General features: G+C 46.1%; 1 protein-coding gene across 11 annotated transcripts in view; it reads right to left on the bottom strand.

The window, feature by feature from the left end:
- LOC112215282 (receptor-type tyrosine-protein phosphatase F) overlaps positions 1-22,170 on the bottom strand; it is a 532,058-nt gene that overhangs the window by 202,427 nt on the left and 307,461 nt on the right. The gene's annotated exons all lie outside the window — the stretch shown is intronic.

Below are 22,170 nucleotides of genomic sequence, written 5' to 3'. Positions count from 1 at the left end.
AGAGAGAGAGACAGAGAGAGAGAGAGAGAGAGAGAGAGAGCAAGAGCAGAGAGAGAGAGAGAGAGAGAGAGAGAGAGCAATAGTGAGTGAGAGAGAGAGAGAGAGAGCAATAGTGAGTGAGAGAGAGAGAGAGCAATAGTGAGTGAGAGAGATATAGAAGAAGCCTAGCTTTAAACAGCCTGAGGAGAACAAAGCCTACTTTATAGACACCCAAAAACTCCACCCAGCAAGACAAACATCAATAATGTAACCCATCACAACATTAGGCATCATGAGGTAGAGCAGAGCCATGACAAATTCCTCGCTCCAGTGACAAATTAATTCTGCAGAGAGATCAGTTGGGATTGTAAAATTGATGATTTTATGATTCATGATTTTTACTCCTTTAATTCCTTGAATGTCTTTTACTGACGGCTGACTGCGATGCCATTGGCCTAAAGCATAGTAACGAGTATTATTTGGAACGAGAAGATACTAAAACCCTTTAAAGATGACTGATTAGTTGATTCCTCTCCTCAAGTGTGGAATTCTACGCTTTTAAATCGATGACGAGGAGTGAGCATCGCTGGGAAAGGGGTGAAGAATTGGCACATAGCTCTAGTTTGTTCCTCTTTCACAGTTCTGCTTCCTTTTTTTAATCTGCCTCTTCATACGCTGATGGTCCCCTGAGCAAAAACGTCCGGTAGCTCTATTCTTGTGGTAGTACTGAACAGTAGCTCTATTCTTGTGGTAGTACTGAACAGTAGCTCTATTCTTGTGGTAGTACTGAACAGTAGCTCTATTCTTGTGGTAGTACTCAACAGTAGCTCTATTCTTGTGGTAGTACTCAACAGTAGCTCTATTCTTGTGGTAGTACTGAACAGTAGCTCTATTCTTGTGGTAGTACTGAACAGTAGCTCTATTCTTGTGGTAGTACTGAACAGAAGCTCTATTCTTGTGGTAGTACTGAACAGAAGCTCTATTCTTGTGGTAGTACTCAACAGTAGCTCTATTCTTGTGGTAGTACTGAACAGTAGCTCTATTCTTGTGGTAGTACTGAACAGAAGCTCTATTCTTGTGGTAGTACTGAACAGTAGCTCTATTCTTGTGGTAGTACTGAACAGAAGCTCTATTCTTGTGGTAGTACTGAACAGTAGCTCTATTCTTGTGGTAGTACTGAACAGTAGCTCTATTCTTGTGGTAGTACTGAACAGAAGCTATTCTTGTGGTAGTACTGAACAGTAGCTCTATTCTGTGGTAGTACTGAACAGTAGCTCTATTCTTGTGGTAGTACTGAACAGTAGCTCTATTCTTGTGGTAGTACTGAACAGTAGCTCTATTCTTGTGGTAGTACTGAACAGTAGCTCTATTCTTGTGGTAGTACTGAACAGTAGCTCTATTCTTGTGGTAGTACTGAACAGTAGCTCTATTCTTGTGGTAGTACTGAACAGTAGCTCTATTCTTGTGGTAGTACTGAACAGTAGCTCTATTCTTGTGGTAGTACTGAACAGTAGCTCTATTCTTGTGGTAGTACTGAACAGAAGCTCTATTCTCGTGGTAGTACTGAACAGTAGCTCTATTCTTGTGGTAGTACTGTACAGAAGCTTGAGGGCATTTTAGAGGAAGGGCTGTTGTTGTTAAAAAGCATGTTTTAGACTAACTAATGTAGGTAATAACCTAGCTAATGTAGGTGATAACCTAGCTAATGTAGGTGATAACCTACCTAATATAGGTGATAACCTACCTAATATAGGAGATAAGCCTAGCTAATGTAGGTGGTAACCTAGCTAATGTAGGTGGTAACCTAGCTAATGTAGGTGGTAATCTATCTAATGTATATGTTAGCCTAACTAATGTAGGTGTAAGCCTAGCTAATGTAGGTGTGGGTGGTAATCTAGCTAATGTATATGTTAGCCTAACTAATGTAGGTGGTAACCTAGCTAACGTAGGTGGTAACCTAGCTAATGTAGGTGTAGCCTAACTAATGTAGGTGGTAATCTAGCTAATGAATATGTTAGCCTAACTAATGTAGGTGGTAACCTAGCTAATGTAGGTGTTAGCCTAACTAATTTAGGTGGTAACCTAGCTAATGTAGGTGTTAGCCTAGCTAATGTAGATGTTAGCCTAACTAATGTAGGTGGTAATCTAACTAATGTAGGTGTTAGCCTAACTAATGTAGGTGGTAACCTAACTAATGTAGGTGTTAGCCTAACTAATGTAGGTGGTAACCTAACTAATGTAGGTGTTAGCCTAACTAATGTAGGTGGTAACCTAGCTAATGTAGGTGTTAGCCTAACTAATGTAGGTGTTAGCCTAACTAATGTAGGTGGTAACCTAGCTAATGTAGGTGTTAGCCTAACTAATGTAGGTGTTAGCCTAACTAATGTAGGTGGTAACCTAGCTAATGTAGGTGTTAGCCTAACTCATGTAGGTGTTAGCCTAACTAATGTAGGTGGTAACCTAGCTAATGTAGGTGTTAGCCTCACTAATGTAGGTGGTAACCTAGCTAATGTAGGTGTTAGCCTAACTCATGTAGGTGTTAGCCTAACTCATGTAGGTGTTAGCCTAACTAATGTAGGTTACCACCTACATTTGTTCCGTTTGCTATCATTTTTGTTCCTAGCGAATACTCCCCAGGTGTCAGTATTACAGCCCATGCAAACAAAAATGTTAATTGGTTGGAACATTCTGAGAAGGAGGAGGATATGCTTTGAGACTTTAGAGAGGGCGGGCTGAAAAAACTCATAGGAGTCGACAACTCCCTGGTATCAGAAACATAAACTGGGAATAATTCAAGAGGAAAACAGCTGCTGTGGCTGTTATACAGTACGTTGGTTCAGAGCTTCCTAGTGTTAGCATTACAGCGGAGCTGTTAGTATATGTGGCTAACACCGAGAGAGAGAGACACACAGAGCGCTGTACAGGTGGCTAACACGAGAGAGAGAGAGAGAGAGAGAGACACACACAGAGCGCTGTACAGGTGGCTAACACCGAGAGAGAGAGAGAGAGAGAGACACACAGAGCGCTGTACAGGTGGCTAACACCGAGAGAGAGAGAGAGACACACACACAGAGCGCTGTACAGGTGGCTAAAACCCAGACAGAGACTATCACACTTTACGCCTGATGAGTAAAAAGCTTCAACAGAAGTCAACAGCCTGTAGGTGTCGTGTTGGTGTGTGTGACTGTCTTTGCAGCCAGCTGAGAGACACTTAGACAGGTTTTTGTTACAGACCGGTGGTACCTGAGAGCAGGCAAACATTTAAAAATACATATATTTTTTTTAAGGAACTCAGTCCGACTTTCAACTTTCTCCTGAAAGTTGTAACAGTAGAATGAACCAAGACGCGATTTCGAAATGACGGTAGTGCATCAGTCATGTTTCTCTCTTGTCGTGTCAGTCATTCCAGAACGTAGAGAGGTATTTATGACAGTTGATCAACAAGCCCATGTCTGCTAATGTTTTTAAGCCCATTGATTTCTTAGATATCACACACACACACACCTATCAACATCACTCCTACCCAGAACCACCTGTTCTCACCCCCTATCTCAGAGACACACACCTATCAACATCCCTCCTACCCAGAACCACCTGTTCTCACCCCCTATCTCAGAGACACACACACCTATCAACATCACTCCTACCCAGAACCACCTGTTCTCACCCCCTATCTCAGAGACACACACACCTATCAACATCCCTCCTACCCAGAACCACCTGTTCTCACCCCCTATCTCAGACACACACCTATCAACATCCCTCCTACCCAGAACCACTTGTTCTCACCCCCTATCTCAGAGACACACACACCTATCAACATCACTCCTACCCAGAACCACCTGTTCTCACCCCCTATCTCAGAGACACACACACCTATCAACATCACTCCTACCCAGAACCACCTGTTCTCACCCCCTATCTCAGAGACACATACCTATCAACATCCCTCCTACCCAGAACCACCTGTTCTCACCCCTATCAACAACATCACTCCTACCCAGAACCACCTGTTCTCACCCCTATCTCAGAGACACACACACCTATCAACATCACTCCTACCCAGAACCACCTGTTCTCACCCCTATCTCAGAGACACACACACCTATCAACATCACTCCTACCCAGAACCACCTGTTCTCACCCCCATCTCAGAGACACACACACCTATCAACATCACTCCTACCCAGAACCACCTGTTCTCACCCCCATCTCAGAGACACACACACCTATCAACATCACTCCTACCCAGAACCACCTGTTCTCACCCCCTATCTCAGAGACACACACACCTATCAACATCCCTCCTACCCAGAACCACCTGTTCTCACCCCTATCTCAGAGACACACACACCTATCAACATCCCTCCTACCCTGAACCACCTGTTCTCACCCCCTATCTCAGAGACACACACACCTATCAACATCACTCCTACCCAGAACCACCTGTTCTCACCCCCATCTCAGAGACACACACACCTATCAATATCACTCCTACCCAGAACCACCTGTTCTCACCCCCTATCTCAGAGACACACACCTATCAACATCACTCCTACCCAGAACCACCTGTTCTCACCCCTATCTCAGAGACACACACCTATCAACATCACTCCTACCCAGAACCACCTGTTCTCACCCCCTATCTCAGAGACACACACACCTATCAACATCACTCCTACCCAGAACCACCTGTTCTCACCCCTATCTCAGAGACACACACACCTATCAACATCCCTCCTACCCAGAACCACCTGTTCTCACCCCCTATCAACAACATCACTCCTACCCCAGAACCACCTGTTCTCACCCCTATCTCAGAGACACACACACCTATCAACATCACTCCTACCCAGAACCACCTGTTCTCACCCCCTATCTCAGAGACACACACCTATCAACATCACTCCTACCCAGAACCACCTGTTCTCACCCCCATCTCAGAGACACACACACCTATCAACATCACTCCTACCCAGAACCACCTGTTCTCACCCCCATCTCAGAGACACACACACCTATCAACATCACTCCTACCCAGAACCACCTGTTCTCACCCCTATCTCAGAGACACACACACCTATCAACATCCCTCCTACCCAGAACCACCTGTTCTCACCCCCTATCTCAGAGACACACACACCTATCAACATCCCTCCTACCCAGAACCACCTGTTCTCACCCCTATCTCAGAGACACACACACCTATCAATATCACTCCTACCCAGAACCACCTGTTCTCACCCCTATCTCAGAGACACACACCTATCAACATCACACCTACCCAGAACCACCTGTTCTCACCCCTATCTCAGAGACACACACCTATCAACATCACTCCTACCCAGAACCACCTGTTCTCACCCCTATCTCAGAGACACACACCTATCAACATCACTCCTACCCAGAACCACCTGTTCTCACCCCCTATCTCAGAGACACACACCTATCAACATCACACCTACCCAGAACCACCTGTTCTCACCCCTATCTCAGAGACACACACCTATCAACATCACTCCTACCCAGAACCACCTGTTCTCACCCCTATCTCAGAGACACACACCTATCAACATCACTCCTACCCAGAACCACCTGTTCTCACCCCTATCTCAGAGACACACACACCTATCAACATCCCTCCTACCCAGAACCACCTGTTCTCACCCACTATCTCAGAGACACACACACCTATCAACATCCCTCCTACCCAGAACCACCTGTTCTCACCCCATATCTCAGAGACACACACACCTATCAACATCCCTCCTACCCAGAACCACCTGTTCTCACCCCTATCAACAACATCACTCCTACCCAGAACCACCTGTTCTCACCCCCTATCTCAGAGACACAAACATCAACAACATCACTCCTACCCAGAACCACCTGTTCTCACCCCTATCAACAACATCACTCCTACCCAGAACCAGCTGTTCTAACCCCTATCAACAACATCACTCCTACCCAGAACCACCTGTTCTCACCCCCTATCTCAGAGACACAAACATCAACAACATCACTCCTACCCAGAACCACATGTTCTAACCTCTATCAACTACATCACTCCTACCCAGAACCACCTGTTCTCAACCCCTATCTCAGAGACACAAACATCAACAACATCACTCCTACCCAGAACCACCTGTTCTCACCCCCTATCTCAGAGACACAAACATCAACAACATCCCTCCTACCCAGAACCACCTGTTCTCACCCCTATCAACAACATCACTCCTACCCAGAACCACCTGTTCTCACCCCTATCTCAGAGACACAAACATCAACAACATCACTCCTACCCAGAACCACCTGTTCTCACCCCTATCAACAACATCACTCCTACCCAGAACCACCTGTTCTCACCCCTATCAACAACATCCCTCCTACCCAGAACCACCTGTTCTCACCCCTATCAACAACATCACTCCTACCCAGAACCACCTGTTCTCACCCCTATCAACAACATCACTCCTACCCAGAACCACCTGTTCTCTATCTCAGAGACACAAACATCAACAACATCACTCCTACCCAGAACCACCTGTTCTCACCCCCTATCAACAACATCACTCCTACCCAGAACCACCTGTTCTCACCCCCTATCAACAACATCACTCCTACCCAGAACCACCTGTTCTCACCCCCTATCAACAACATCCCTCCTACCCAGAACCACCTGTTCTCACCCCCTATCAACAACATCACTCCTACCCAGAACCACCTGTTCTCACCCCTATCAACAACATCACTCCTACCCAGAACCACCTGTTCTCACCCCTATCTCAGAGACACAAACATCAACAACATCACTCCTACCCAGAACCACCTGTTCTCACCCCTATCAACAACATCACTCCTACCCAGAACCACCTGTTCTCACCCCTATCTCAGAGACACAAACATCAACAACATCACTCCTACCCAGAACCACCTGTTCTCACCCCTATCAACAACATCACTCCTACCCAGAACCACCTGTTCTCACCCCCTATCAACAACATCACTCCTACCCAGAACCACCTGTTCTCACCCCTATCAACAACATCCCTCCTACCCAGAACCACCTGTTCTCACCCCTATCAACAACATCACTCCTACCCAGAACCACCTGTTCTCATCCCCTATCAACAACATCACTCCTACCCAGAACCACCTGTTCTCACCCCCTATCTCAGAGACACAAACATCAACAACATCACTCCTACCCAGAACCACCTGTTCTCACCCCTATCTCAGAGACACAAACATCAACAACATCCCTCCTACCCAGAACCACCTGTTCTCACCCCCTATCAACAACGTCACTCCTACCCAGAACCACCTGTTCTCACCCCCTATCAACAACATCACTCCTACCCAGAACCACCTGTTCTCACCCCTATCAACAACATCACTCCTACCCAGAACCACCTGTTCTCACCCCCTATCAACAACATCACTCCTACCCAGAACCACCTGTTCTCACCCCTATCAACAACATCACTCCTACCCAGAACCACCTGTTCTCACCCCTATCTCAGAGACACAAACATCAACAACATCACTCCTACCCAGAACCACCTGTTCTCACCCCCTATCAACAACATCACTCCTACCCAGAACCACCTGTTCTCACCCCTATCAACAACATCACTCCTACCCAGAACCACCTGTTCTCACCCCTATCAACAACATCCCTCCTACCCAGAACCACCTGTTCTCACCCCTATCAACAACATCACTCCTACCCAGAACCACCTGTTCTCACCCCTATCAACAACATCACTCCTACCCAGAACCACCTGTTCTCACCCCTATCTCAGAGACACAAACATCAACAACATCACTCCTACCCAGAACCACCTGTTCTCACCCCTATCAACAACATCACTCCTACCCAGAACCACCTGTTCTCACCCCCTATCTCAGAGACACAAACATCAACAACATCACTCCTACCCAGAACCACCTGTTCTCACCCCTATCAACAACATCCTCCTACCCAGAACCACCTGTTCTCACCCCCTATCAACAACATCACTCCTACCCAGAACCACCTGTTCTCACCCCCTATCAACAACATCCCTCCTACCCAGAACCACCTGTTCTCACCCCCTATCAACAACATCACTCCTACCCAGAACCACCTGTTCTCATCCCCTATCAACAACATCACTCCTACCCAGAACCACCTGTTCTCACCCCCTATCTCAGAGACACAAACATCAACAACATCACTCCTACCCAGAACCACCTGTTCTCACCCCCTATCTCAGAGACACAAACATCAACAACATCCCTCCTACCCAGAACCACCTGTTCTCACCCCCTATCAACAACGTCACTCCTACCCAGAACCACCTGTTCTCACCCCCTATCAACAACATCACTCCTACCCAGAACCACCTGTTCTCACCCCCTATCAACAACATCACTCCTACCCAGAACCACCTGTTCTCACCCCCTATCAACAACATCACTCCTACCCAGAACCACCTGTTCTCACCCCTATCAACAACATCACTCCTACCCAGAACCACCTGTTCTCACCCCTATCAACAACATCACTCCTACCCAGAACCACCTGTTCTCACCCCTATCAACAACATCACTCCTACCCAGAACCACCTGTTCTCACCCCCTATCAACAACATCACTCCTACCCAGAACCACCTGTTCTCACCCCCTATCAACAACATCACTCCTACCCAGAACCACCTGTTCTCACCCCTATCAACAACATCACTCCTACCCAGAACCACCTGTTCTCACCCCCTATCAACAACATCACTCCTACCCAGAACCACCTGTTCTCACCCCTATCAATAACATCACTCCTACCCAGAACCACCTGTTCTCACCCCCTATCTCAGAGACACAAACATCAACAACATCACTCCTACCCAGAACCACCTGTTCTCACCCCTATCAACAACATCCCTCCTACCCAGAACCACCTACACTACTCTCCGCCGCATCCTCCAAATACACCATTTTGTTCCTCTCGAATAGGATTCCCTCAACATTGCTCTGATGTCCAAAATATTTCAAATCGAAATTTCATAATATGTAACTTCTTAAGTTGCATGTATTTGAAACTATCTACATTGGTCAGTCCAAAATTGTTTTTAAATTCTGTCATGGAAATACATGTATTTTCTATTACCAAGTAATTGACAGTTTCTATGCCTTCAGTTTCCCATGGGGGATCAATTTATCTGTCAATTCTGAAAAGGATTGTTCAATAGTGTTGTGTTTTTAGGGAGTGATATTGGTTCTTGTAGAATCAGAGAGGGGGGAGGAGGGAGGGAGGGAGGAGGGAGGGGTAAGGAAAAGGAGGGATGAGGGAGGGGGAGGATAAGGAGGGAGGATAATGAGGGAGGGGAGGATATGGAGGGAGGATAATGAGGGAGGGGAGGATAAGGAGGGAGGGGCAAGGATAAGGAGGGAGGATAATGAGGGATGGGGGGAGGATATGGAGGGAGGATAATGAGGGAGGGGGGATGGATGGCAGAAGAAGCCGAAAAGAAAGAGTGAAAGAAAGGGAAGGAGTGAGGGATGAGAAGGAGGGGTGCATGGCACCCTCCTGCCAGCTCCAATTACCACTGTGAGTGGGAGCGTGCAGAGAGGTTGATGGGTCTAATCAGTCCTCCTCTGGAGAGGGACCAGTACCATGTTCCACACACACACACACACACACACACACACACACACACACACACACACACACACACACACACACACACACACACACACACCGTCCCTTAGTCCCACTGGGATGCATCTTGCCCCAGTGCTACAGCTCAGTTCCATGTTCACGTCACACGCAGTTATTCTGTGGAGAGCAAACAAACTGCTCTTCACAGGGGCCATACACTCCAACCCCACCACCATGGGGGCCCCACACTCCAACCCCACCACCATGGGGCCCCACACTCCAACCCCACCACCATGGGGGCCCCACACTCCAACCCCACCACCATGGGGCCCCACATTCCAACCCCACCACCATGGGGCCCCACACTCCAACCCCACCACCATGGGGGCCCCACACTCCAACCCCACCACCATGGGGGCCCCACACTCCAACCCCACCACCATGGGGCCTTACACTCCAACCCCACCACCATGGGGCCCCACACTCCAACCCCACCACCATGGGGGCCCCACACTCCAACCCCACCACCATGGGGCCTTACACTCCAACCCCACCACCATGGGGGCCCCACCACTCCAACCCCACCACCATGGGGCCCCACACTCCAACCCCACCACCATGGGGCCTTACACTCCAACCCCACCACCATGGGGGCCCCACACTCCAACCCCACCACCATGGGGGCCCCACACTCCAACCCCACCACCATGGGGCCCCACACTCCAACCCCACCACCATGGGGCCTTACACTCCAACCCCACCACCATGGGGCCTTACACTCCAACCCCACCACCATGGGGCCCCACACTCCAACCCCACCACCATGGGGCCTTACACTCCAACCCCACCACCATGGGGCCTTACACTCCAACCCCACCACCATGGGGCCTTACACTCCAACCCCACCACCATGGGGCCTTACACTCCAACCCCACCACCATGGGGCCCCACACTCCCCCCACACTCCAACCCCACCACCATGGGGTCTCACACTTACACATCCAACCCCACCACCATGGGGCCTTACACTCCAACCCCACCACCATGGGGGCCGCACACTCCAACCCCACCACCATGGGGCCCCACCACTCCAACCCCACCACCATGGGGCCCCACACATCCAACCCCACCACCATGGGGGCCCCACACAACCCCACAATCTATTTTTAATTTTCCATTTGTTTTGTCTTGTCTTCCATCACACCTGGTTTCAACTCCATCATTACATGTTGTGTATTTAACCCTCTGTTCCCCCCATGTCTTTGTCCAGAATTGTTTATTGTAAGTGCTTGTGCACGTTATGTCTGGTGTGCGACGGGTTTTGTACCCATTTATTGATCGTTCTGTTTCCGGGTGGTTTTTATTACTAAACTGCGCCGTTGTAAACACAGTTTTTTGCTCTCCTGCGCCTGGTCTATAACAGTTTGGGTCTAGAGTGTCTCCCCCTTTGAAGAGGGGGATGACCGCGGCAGGTTTCTAATCTATGGGGATCTCAGACGATACGAAAGAGAGGTTGAACAGGCTAGTAATATGGGTTGCAACAATTTCGGCGGATAATTTTAGAAAGAGAGGGTCCAGACTGTCTAGCACAGCTGATTTGTAGGGATCCAGATTTTGCAGCTCTTTCAGAACATCAGTTGTTTGGATTTGGGCAAGTTGCTGCAGAGCTGTTGGCCGGTGAAGGGGTAGACAGGTGGAAAGCATGTCCAGCTGTAGAAAAATGCTTATTAAAATAATCGATTATCGTAGATTTATCGGTGGTGACAGTGTTTCCTAGCCTCAGTGCAGTGGGCAGCTGGGACGAGATGCTCTTATTCTCCATGGACAGTGTCCCAGAACCTTTTGGAATTAGCGCTACAGGATGCAAATTTCTGTTTAAAAAAGCTAGCCTTAGCTTTCCTAACTGACTGTGTATATTGGTTCCTGACTTCCCTGATAAGTTGCATATCACGGGGGCTATTCGATGCTCATGTAGGACGCCACTGGATGTTTTGTGCTGGTCAAGGGCAGTCAAGTCGGGAACCATAGCCTATATCTGTTCTTAGTTCTACAGTTTTTGAATGGGGAATACTTATTTAAGATGGTGAGGAAAGCACTTTCAAAGAGCAACCAGGCATCCTCTACTGACGGGATGAGGTAAATTAGAAATTCCTGCTCGCTGAAGTGTTTTAGGGAGCAATTGACAGTGATGAGGGGTGGTCATTTGACTGCAGACCCATTATGGAAGCAGGCAATGAAGCAGTGATCGCTGAGAGGGCAAGAGGGCAAGTTGGTCAGGATGACATCTAAGAGGGTGCCCATAGTTACAGATATAGGGTTGTACCTGGTAGGTTCCTTGATAATTTGTGTGAGATTAGGTTGGAGTCAGGTATGTTTGGCAGCATGAGCTGATTCTAGATTTAATTTTGGATTGGAGATGCTTAATGTGAGTCGGGAAGGATAGTTTACAGTCTAACCAGACACCCAGGTATTTGTAGTTGTCCACATATTCTAGGTCAGAACCGTCCAGAGTAGTGATGCTAGTCGGGCGGGAGCGTGCGAGCAGCAATCGGTTGAAGAGCATGCATTTAGTTTTACTTGCATTTAAGAGCAGTTGGAGGCCACGGAAGGAGTGTTGTATGGCATTGAAGCTTGTTTGGAGGTTTGTTAACACAGTGTCCAAAGAAGGGCCAGAAGTATACAGATACAGGTGGATCAGGGAATCACCAGCAGCAAGAGCGACATCATTGATATATACAGAGAAAAGAGTCGGCCCGAGAATTGAACACTATGTGGCACCCCCATAGAGACTGCCAGAGGTCCGGACAAAAGGCCCTCCAATTTGACATACTGAACTCTGTCTGTGAAGTAGTTGGTGAACCAGGCGAGGCAGTCATTAGAGAAACCAAGACTATTGAGTCTGCCGATAAGAATGCGGTGATTGACAGAGTCGAAAGCTTTGGCAGGTCGATTAATACGGCTGCACAGTAATGTTTCTTATCGATGGCGGTTAAGATTTCGTTTAGGACCTTGAGCGTTGCTGAGGTGCACCCATGACCAGCTCTGAAACCAGATTGCATAGTGGAGAAGATACGGTGGGATTCAAAATGGTCGGTGATCTGTTTGTTAACTTGGCTCTCGAAGACCTTAGAAAGGCAGGGCAGGATGGATACAGGACCAGTGTCACGACTTCCCCCGAAGTCTTTTATCGATAGCGGTTATGATATTGTTTAGGATCTTGAGCGTGGCTGAGGTGCACCCATGACCAGCGCTGAACTTAGGTTGGAGTCAGTCAGTCAGTCTGTCAATCAGTCTGTTCTGTCTAGTCTGGTCAACCCAGAGGCTGTCTGTCTGTGTGTCTGGCAGTCAGTCAGTCTGGCTGTCTGTCTCGACAAGCCTGGTCAACCCAGAGAATTACGGAGTCTGTCTGTCTGTCTGTCTGTCTGTCAATCAGTCTGTTCTGTCTAGTCTGGTCAACCCAGAGGCTTACTGTGTCTGTCTGTCTGTCTGTCTGGCAGTCAGTCACTCTGTCAATCAGTCTGTTCTGTCTAGTCTGGTCAACCCAGAGACTTACTGTGTCTGTCTGGCAGTCAGTCAGTCTGTCTGTCTCGACAAGCCTGGTCAACCCAGAGACTTACCGGTTCTTTAATGGTTCTTGTTTCTCTACTGTTGGTGTGAGTGACATGACACCACTATAAAGATGTATGTGATTCAGTTCTAACTGGAGTTAACAGTCAACCCGTCCCAACGCTGAACTGGAGAGAATCAAACGCCTCCGTGTGTGTGTGTGTGTGTGTGTGTGTGTGTGTGTGTGTGTGTGTACGTGCGTGCATGCGTGTGTGTGTGTGTGCGTGCGTGTGTGCGTGTGTGTGTTGTGTGTGTGTGTGTGTGTGTGTGCGAGCGTGTGTGTGTGTGTGTGTGTGCGTGTGTTTGTGTGTGTGTGAGCGAAAACAAATATTCCGCTCCGGGCCTGTTCCCTCTCCCGACAAGACAGACATTTGTATCTCTCCGAGAAAGACAGACATTTGTCTCACTCCGAGACAGACAGACACCGGAGGAAGAGAGAGAGCGTCTGTCAAATGGCCCCCTATTTCCTTTATAGTCCCCTAGGGCTCTGGTCACTAAATAGAGAACAGGGTGCTGCTTGGGCTGCAGCCAGTCTGGGATCGGAGGCAGCAAGAGGAACACTGACAAAACACAACAGGAAATAACGAGGACAAGACCTGGGGAAAGTACAGCTAAGAACAGTGGTGTTGGTTACACTGCCACTGAGACGGTATCAACTGGCAAGTGCACTTTGTTTGAACACGTTGAACTGATAGTGTCTGTGAGAAACGGAAAGACAAAGAAAGAGAGAGAGAGAAAGGGAGAGACAGAGAGAGAGAGAGATAGTGAGGTGTACCTGTTGTGATATGCAGAGAGGATGCTGCTGGTATGGATAGGTAAGATAGGTAGGATACACTGTACCTGTTATAAACTAGAAGGTGTGGCACTGAGCCTTTCTGAAGATGGTAGACTATTTATTCCCTCAGGGGAAGTTGGTAGACTATTCCCTCAGGGGCAGTTGGTAGACTATTCCCTCAGGGGCAGTTGGTAGAGTATTCCCTCAGGGGCAGTTGGTAGAGTATTCCCTCAGGGGCAGTTGGTAGAGTATTCCCTCAGGGGCAGTTGGTAGACTATTCCCTCAGGGGCAGTTGGTAGAGTATTCCCTCAGGGGCAGTTGGTAGACTATTCCCTCAGGGGCAGTTGGTAGACTATTCCCTCAGGGGCAGTTGGTAGAGTATTCCCTCAGGGGCAGTTGGTAGAGTATTCCCTCAGGGGCAGTTGGTAGAGTATTCCCTCAGGGGCAGTTGGTAGACTATTCCCTCAGGGGCAGTTGGTCAGGGGCAGTTGGTAGTATTCCCTCAGGGGCAGTTGGTAGACTATTCCCTCAGGGGCAGTTGGTAGACTATTCCCTCAGGGGCAGTTGGTAGACTATTCCCTCAGGGGCAGTTGGTAGACTATTCCCTCAGGGGCAGTTGGTAGACTATACCCTCAGGGGCAGTTGGTAGACTATTCCCTCAGGGGCAGTTGGTAGACTATTCCCTCAGGGGCAGTTGGTAGACTATTCCCTCAGGGGCAGTTGGTAGACTATTCCCTCAGGGGCAGTTGGTAGACTATTCCCTCAGGGGCAGTTGGTAGACTATTCCCTCAGGGGCAGTTGGTAGACTATTCCCTCAGGGGAAGTTGGTAGACTATTCCCTCAGGGGAAGTTGATCATGTAGCTCATAAATATCAAGCACGTACAGTTGAAGTCGGAAGTTTACATACACTTAGGTTGGAGTCATTAAAACTTGTTTTTCAACCACTCCACAAATTTCTTGTTAACAAACTATAGTTTTGGCAAGTCGGTTAGGACATCTACTTTGTGCATGACACAAGTCATTTTTCCAACAATTGTTTACAGATTATTTCACTTATAATTCACTGTATCACATTTCCAGTGGGTCAGAAGTTTACATACACTAAATTGACTGTGCCATAAAAAAGCCAGACTACGGTTTGCAACTGCACATGCGGACAAAGATGGTACTTTTTGGAGAAATGTCCTCTGGTCTGATGAAACAAAAGTAGAACTGTTTGGACATAATGACCATCGTTATGTTTGGAGGAAAAAGGGGGAGGCTTGCAAGCCGAAGAGCACCATCCCAACCGTGAAGCACGGGGGTGGCAGCATCATGTTGTGGGGGTGCTTTGCTGCAGGAGGGTCTGGTGCACTTCACAAAATAAATGGCATCATGAGGACAGAAAATGATGTGGATATATTGATATGGATATCAGTCAGGAAGTTAAAGCTAGGTCGCAAATGGGTCTTCCAAATGGACAATGACCCCAAGTATACTTTCAAAGTTGTGGCAAAATGACTTAAAGACAACAAAGTCAAGGTATTGGAGTGGCCATCACAAATCCCTGACCTCAATCCCATAGAAAATTTGTGGGCAGAATTGAAAAAGTGTGTGCGAGCAAGGAGGCCTACAAACCTGACTCAGTTACACCATCTCTGTCAGGAGGAATGGGCCAAAATTCACCCAACTTATTGTGGGAAGCTTGTGGAAGGCTACCCGGAGAGTTTGATCCAAGTTAAACAATTTAAAGGCAATGCTGCCAAATACTAATTGCGTGTTTGTAAACTTCTGACCCACTGGGAATGTGAAATAAATAATTCTCTCTACATTTATTCTGACATATCGCATTCTTAAAATAAAGCAGTGATCCTAACTGATCTAAAACAGGGAAAATTTACTAGGATTAAATGTCAAGTGTATGTAAATTTCCGACTTCAACTGTATGCCTTGTCTATTTAAAAAATATTTTTTAAATTTAACCTTTATAAACTAGGCAAGTCAGTTAAGAACAAATTCTTATTTACAATGACAGCCTGCCCCGGAAGATGCTGGTCCAATTGTGCACTGCCCTATGGGAATCGCAATCACAGCCAGATGTGCTGCAGTCTGGATTTGAACCAGGGACTGCAGTGACAGCTCTTGCACTGTGATGCAGTGTCTTAAACCACTGCGCCACTCATGTCTGTTACTGGGTGGTTCTACTACTATCACATTGGTTCTGTTAACTCTAAAACAGCCAAAGTCCTGTAAACTCTAGAATCGTCATAGTCCTGCTAACACAAGATCCGCCATAGTCCTGCTAACTCTAGAACCGCCATAGTCCTGTTAATACTAGAACCGCCATAGTCCTGTTAATACTACAACCGCCATAGTCCTGCTAACTCTAGAACCGCCATAGTCCTGTTAACATTAGAACCGCCATAGTTCTGCTAACACTAGAACCCCAAAATCAAAAGTAACAGTCAGTATCTGGTGTGGTCACCAGCTGCATTAAGTACTGCAGTGCATCTCCTCCTCATGGACTGCACCAGATTTGCCAGTTATTGCTGTGAGATGTTACCCCACTCTTCCACCAAGACACCTGCAAGTTCCCGGACATTTCTGAGGTGAATGGCCCTAGCTCCACCCTCCGATCCAACAGGTCTTGGCAGAACACTGACATTCCTGTCTAGCAGGAAATCACGCACAGAACAAGCAGTATGGCTGGTGGTATTGTCATGCTGGAAGGTCATATCAGGATGAGACTGCAGGAAGGGTACCACATGAGGGAGGAGGATGTCTTCCCTGTAACGCACAGCGTTGAGATTTGCCTACAATGACAACAATCTCAGTGAGATGATGCTGTGACACACCACCCCAGACCATGACGGACCCTCCACCTCCAAATCGATCCCGCTCCAGAGTACAGGCCTCGGTGTAACGCTCATTCCTTCGACGATAAATGCAAATCTGACCATCACCCCTGGTGAGACAAAACTGTGACTCGTCAGTGAAGAGCACTTTTTGCCAGCCCTGTCTGGTCCAGCAACGGTGGGTTTGTGCCCATAGGCAACGTTGTTGCCGGTGATGTCTGGTGAGGACCTGCCTTACAACAGGCCTACAAGACCCCAGTCCAGCCTCTCTCAACCTATTGCGGACAGTCTGAACTCTGATGGAGGGATTGTGCGTTCCTGGTGTAACTCGGGCAGTTGTTGTTGCCATCCTGTAACTGTCCCACAGGTGTGATGTTCGGATATACAGATTCTGTGCAGGTGTTGTTACACGTGGTCTGCCACTGCAAGGACGATCAGCTGTCCATCCTGTCTCCCTGTAGCGCTGTCTTAGGCGTCTCACAGTACGGACATTGCAATTTATTGCCCTGGCCACATCTGTAGTCCTCATGCCTCCTTGCAGCATGCCTAAGGCACGTTCATGCAGATGAGCAGGGACCCTGGGCATCTTTCTTTTGGTGTTTTTCAGAGTCAGTAGAAAGGCCTCTTTAGTGTCCTATGTTTTCATAACTGTGACCTTAATTGCCTACCGTCTGTAAGCTGTTAAGTGTCTTAACGACTGTTCCCCCAGGTGCATGTTCATTCATTGTTTATGGTTCATTGAACAAGCATGGGAAACAGTGTTTAAACCCTTTACAATGAAGATCTGTGAAGTTATTTGTATTTCTACGAATTATCTTTGAAAGACAGGGTCCTGAAAAAGGGACGTTTTTTGTTGTTGTGGTTGAGTTTATTTATATTTTACAGCTCAGTTGTCAGCATTTTAAAATGTCTAACAGAAAAGTACTTAGAGGGTGTTTACCTGTTTTAAGGGGCCAAGCCTAAATGTGGCGATGGGCTTTGGTACCAGGGCACTAACACGTCTCCTCACTGAATGAATGTCATCAATGGATGAATGAAACCAGATAGAAATGGATCATCTGAATTATTTAGAACAATAGTGTAATGATGCTGAAGAATTGTGGGCATTGTGGGTAGTCTAATTATTTTCTGAAAGGCTTCAAATGGTATATAATTTCTCCTGGGAGAGTAAAATCAGACACCGAGTACAACATACAACATGTGTAGTTCACGATGACAAGCCCAAACAAACGGATGGAGGCACTGACAGAAACAAACTGATGGAGGCACTGACAGAAACAACTGATGGAGGCACTGACAGAAACAAACTGATGGAGGCACTGACAGAAACAAACTGATGGAGGCACTGACAGAAACATACTGATGGAGGCACTGACAGAAACAAACTGATGGAGGCACTGACAGAAACATACTGATGGAGGCACTGACAGAAACAAACTGATGGAGGCACTGACAGAAACATACTGATGGAGGCACTGACAGAAACAAACTGATGGAGGCACTGACAGAAACAAACAGATGGAGGCACTGACAGAAACAAACTGATGGAGGCACTGACAGAAACAAACGGATGGAGGCACTGACAGAAACAAACTGATGGAGGCACTGACAGAAACAAACTGATGGAGACACTGACAGAAACAAACTGATGGAGGCACTGACAGAAACATACTGATGGAGGCACTGACAGAAACAAACTGATGGAGGCACTGACAGAAACAAACTGATGGAGGCACTGACAGAAACAAACTGATGGAGGCACTGACAGAAACAAACTGATGGAGGCACTGACAGAAACAAACTGATGGAGGCACTGACAGAAACAAACCGATGGAGGCACTGACAGAAACAAACTGATGGAGGCACTGACAGAAACAAACTGATGGAGGCACTGACAGAAACAAACTGATGGAGGCACTGACAGAAACAAACTGATGGAGGCACTGACAACATTGAATTTAGCTGAGCTGGAGTCGGATATTGAGCTTGAAATCGACGTTGTGACGTTGCGGTTGAATAGTCTGCATCTGATTCTGAGCACGTCTCCAATCCACTATGGCGGAGCTGCAGTGGAACGGGTCGAGAGCTTAAAGACGCTAGTTTTAGTGACAGTTAGTTTTAGTGACAGTTAGTTTTAGTGACAGTTAGTTTTAGTGACAGTTAGTTTTAGTGAGAGTTAGTTTTAGTGAGAGTTAGTTTTAGTGACAGTTGGGTTTTAGTGAGAGTTAGTTTTAGTGAGAGTTAGTTTCAGTGACAGTTGGGTTTTAGTGAGAGTTAGTTTTAGTGAGAGTTAGTTTTAGTGACAGTTGGGTTTTAGTGACAGTTAGTTTTAGTGACAGTTAGCTTTAGTGACAGTTAGTTAAACTGTTAGATAAACTGCGCTACTTTTGGCCAGGCATTATAGCAGGAATGGGCAACTCATTTTCATAATTAGTGGGTATCGGCCTAATTCTACTCTGCATGCATTATTTGGTGTTCTACGTTGTACACGGAGGATATTTTAGCAGAATTCTGCAAGTTGAGTCTCAGTTTGGTGTTTGTCCCATTTTGTGAATTCTAAGTTGGTGTCCCATCGCATGTGACTGTGGGCCTCACAGCTTTTATTTAACACAATACGATCTACCTGCCTTCCAGCCTGCAATAAATAAATCACACGCCAACTGCATGGGATAGCAACTCCATGATAAAAGACTGGCGTCATAAAATGTCAATTGTGTGAAAATGTACAGTCAATTACTGAGCGACTCAGCGTCACACACATCCCACTGCCATCAAACACTAACAGTCTGTATAGAATATAGATATCAACTGGTCAGGTCGTATTGTCCTCATCAAACACTAACAGTCTGTATAGAATATAGATATCAACTGGTCAGGTCGTATTGTCCTCATCAAACACTAACAGTCTGTATAGAATATAGATATCAACTGGTCAGGTCGTATTGTCCTCATCAAACACTAACAGTCTGTATAGAATATAGATATCAACTGGTCAGGTCGTATTGTCCTCATCAAACACTAACAGTCTGTATAGAATATAGATATCAACTGGTCAGGTCGTATTGTCCTCATCAAACACTAACAGTCTGTATAGAATATAGATATCAACTGGTCAGGTCGTATTGTCCTCATCAAACACTAACAGTCTGTATAGAATATAGATATCAACTGGTCAGGTCGTATTGTCCTCATCAATTGTCCTCATCAAACACTAACAGTCTGTATAGAATATAGATATCAACTGGTCAGGTCGTATTGTCCTCATCAAACACTAACAGTCTGTATAGAATATAGATATCAACTGGTCAGGTCGTATTGTCCTCATCAAACACTAACAGTCTGTATAGAATATAGATATCAACTGGTCAGGTCGTATTGTCCTCATCAAACACTAACAGTCTGTATAGAATATAGATATCAACTGGTCAGGTCGTATTGTCCTCATCAAACACTAACAGTCTGTATAGAATATAGATATCAACTGGTCAGGTCGTATTGTCCTCATCAAACACTAACAGTCTGTATAGAATATAGATATCAACTGGTCAGGTCGTATTGTCCTCATCAAACACTAACAGTCTGCATAGAATATAGATATCAACTGGTCAGGTCGTATTGTCCTCATCAAATACTAACAGTCTGTATAGAATATAGATATCAACTGGTCAGGTCGTATTGTCCTCATCAAACACTAACAGTCTGTATAGAATATAGATATCAACTGGTCAGGTCGTATTGTCCTCATCAAACACTAACAGTCTGTATAGAATATAGATATCAACTGGTCAGGTCGTATTGTCCTCATCAAACACTAACAGTCTGTATAGAATATAGATATCAACTGGTCAGGTCGTATTGTCCTCATCAAACACTAACAGTCTGTATAGAATATAGATATCAACTGGTCAGGTCGTATTGTCCTCATCAAACACTAACAGTCTGTATAGAATATAGATATCAACTGGTCAGGTCGTATTGTCCTCATCAAACACTAACAGTCTGTATAGAATATAGATATCAACTGGTCAGGTCGTATTGTCCTCATCAAACACTAACAGTCTGTATAGAATATAGATATCAACTGGTCAGGTCGTATTGTCCTCATCAAACACTAACAGTCTGTATAGAATATAGATATCAACTGGTCAGGTCGTATTGTCCTCATCAAACACTAACAGTCTGTATAGAATATAGATATCAACTGGTCAGGTCGTCGATATTGTCCTCATCAAACACTAACAGTCTGTATAGAATATAGATATCAACTGGTCAGGTCGTATTGTCCTCATCAAACACTAACAGTCTGTATAGAATATAGATATCAACTGGTCAGGTCGTATTGTCCTCATCAAACACTAACAGTCTGTATAGAATATAGATATCAACTGGTCAGGTCGTATTGTCCTCATCAAACACTAACAGTCTGTATAGAATATAGATATCAACTGGTCAGGTCGTATTGTCCTCATCAAACACTAACAGTCTGTATAGAATATAGATATCAACTGGTCAGGTCGTCAGGTATTGTCCTCATATTGTCCTCATCAAACACTAACAGTCTGTATAGAATATAGATATCAACTGGTCAGGTCGTATTGTCCTCATCAAACACTAACAGTCTGTATAGAATATAGATATCAACTGGTCAGGTCGTATTGTCCTCATCAAACACTAACAGTCTGTATAGAATATAGATATCAACTGGTCAGGTCGTATTGTCCTCATCAAACACTAACAGTCTGTATAGAATATAGATATCAACTGGTCAGGTCGTATTGTCCTCATCAAACACTAACAGTCTGTATAGAATATAGATATCAACTGGTCAGGTCGTATTGTCCTCATCAAACACTAACAGTCTGTATAGAATATAGATATCAACTGGTCAGGTCGTATTGTCCTCATCAAACACTAACAGTCTGTATAGAATATAGATATCAACTGGTCAGGTCGTATTGTCCTCATCAAACACTAACAGTCTGTATAGAATATAGATATCAACTGGTCAGGTCGTATTGTCCTCATCAAACACTAACAGTCTGTATAGAATATAGATATCAACTGGTCAGGTCGTATTGTCCTCATCAAACACTAACAGTCTGTATAGAATATAGATATCAACTGGTCAGGTCGTATTGTCCTCATCAAACACTAACAGTCTGTATAGAATATAGATATCAACTGGTCAGGTCGTATTGTCCTCATCAAACACTAACAGTCTGTATAGAATATAGATATCAACTGGTCAGGTCGTATTGTCCTCATCAAACACTAACAGTCTGTATAGAATATAGATATCAATTATTGTCCTCATCAAACACTAACAGTCTGTATA

This window comes from Oncorhynchus tshawytscha, linkage group LG10, assembly GCF_018296145.1.
Source record: "Oncorhynchus tshawytscha isolate Ot180627B linkage group LG10, Otsh_v2.0, whole genome shotgun sequence".
In the NCBI taxonomy this organism is placed as follows: domain Eukaryota; kingdom Metazoa; phylum Chordata; class Actinopteri; order Salmoniformes; family Salmonidae; genus Oncorhynchus; species Oncorhynchus tshawytscha.
Note: the sequence above shows the minus strand (reverse complement) of the source record. Positions and strands in the feature narration are given on the sequence as shown.